We start from the raw sequence: 1,485 nt of genomic DNA on the forward strand, positions 1-1,485 counted from the left end.
TGGAGCATTGCTATAAAGATACCTGAAAATGTGGAAGTGACTTTGGAACTGGGTAACAGGCAGAGGTTGGAACAGTTTGGAGGACTCAGAAGAAGAGAGAAAGATGTGGGAAAGTCTGGAACTTCCTAGAGACTTGAATGGTTTTGACCAAAATGCTGATAGTGATATGGACAATGAAGTCTAGGCTGAGGTGGTCTCAGAAGGAGATGAGGAACTTATTGGGAACTAGAGTAAAGGTCATTCTTGCTATGCTTTAACAAAGAGACTGGCAGCATTTTCCCCCTGCTCTAGAGATCTGTGGAAATTTGAACTTGAGAGAGATAATTTAGGGTATCTGGCAGAAGAAATTTCTAATCAGCAAAGCATTCAAGATGTGAACTGGCTGTTTCTAAAAGCATATGATCGTATGCATTCACGAAGAGATGATCTGAAATTGGAACTTATATTTGAAAGGGAATCAGAGTATTTAAGTCTGGAAAATTTGTAGCCTGACCATGTAGTAGAAAAGAAAGCCCATTTTCGGGGAGAAATTCAAGCGTACTGCAAAAATTTGCATAAGTAAAGAGGAGTTGAATGTTAATAGCCAAGACAATGGGGAAAATGTTTCCAGGGCATTTCAGAGATCTGCACATCAGCCCCTCCCATCACAGGCCCAGAGGCCTAGGAGGAAAAAATGGTTTCATGGGCCATACCCATGGCCCACTACTCTGTGCAGCCTCAGGAGATGGTGCCCTGCATACCAGCTGCTCCAGCTCCAGTTATGACTAAAAGGGGCCCAGGTACAGCTTGGGCTTTGGCTTTGGCCTCAACAAGCCTTGGTGGCTTACATGTGGTTTTGGGCCTGTGGGTGCACAAAAGACAAGACTTGAAGTTGGGGAACTTCTGCCTAGTTTTCAGAGGATGTATGGAAATGCCTAGATGTCCAGGCAGAAGTTTGCTGCAAGGGCAGAACCCTCATGGAGAATTTCTACTAGAGCAGTGTGGAGGGGAAATATGGCTTTGGAGCCCCCATACAGAGTCCCCACTGGGGCACTGCCTAGTGGAGCTGTGAGAAGAGGGCCAACGTCCTCCAGACCCCAGAATGGTAGATTCTTGCAGACATCTTGCATAGTGCACTTGGAAAAGCTGCAGGTACTCAATGCCAGCCCATGAAACCAGCTGTTGGGGCTGTACCCTGCAAATCCACAGAGACAGAGCTGCCCAAGGCCTTGGGAGCCCACTCCTTACATTAGTGTGGCCTGGATGTGAGAAATAGAGTCAAAGAATATTATTCTGGAACTTTAAGATTTAATGACTGCCCTGCTGGGTTTGGGACTTGCATGGGACCTGTTGCCCCTTTGTTTTGGCTGATTTCTCCCATTTGGGATGGGAGCACTCACCCAAAGTCTGTACCTCCATCGTATCTTGGAAGTAACTACTTGTTTTTGATTTTGCAGGCTCTTAGGTGAAAGGTACTTGCCTAGTCTTAGATGAGACTTTAGACTT

Source organism: Mandrillus leucophaeus, unplaced genomic scaffold, assembly GCF_000951045.1.
Source record: "Mandrillus leucophaeus isolate KB7577 unplaced genomic scaffold, Mleu.le_1.0 Scaffold243, whole genome shotgun sequence".
NCBI classification, from domain to species: domain Eukaryota; kingdom Metazoa; phylum Chordata; class Mammalia; order Primates; family Cercopithecidae; genus Mandrillus; species Mandrillus leucophaeus.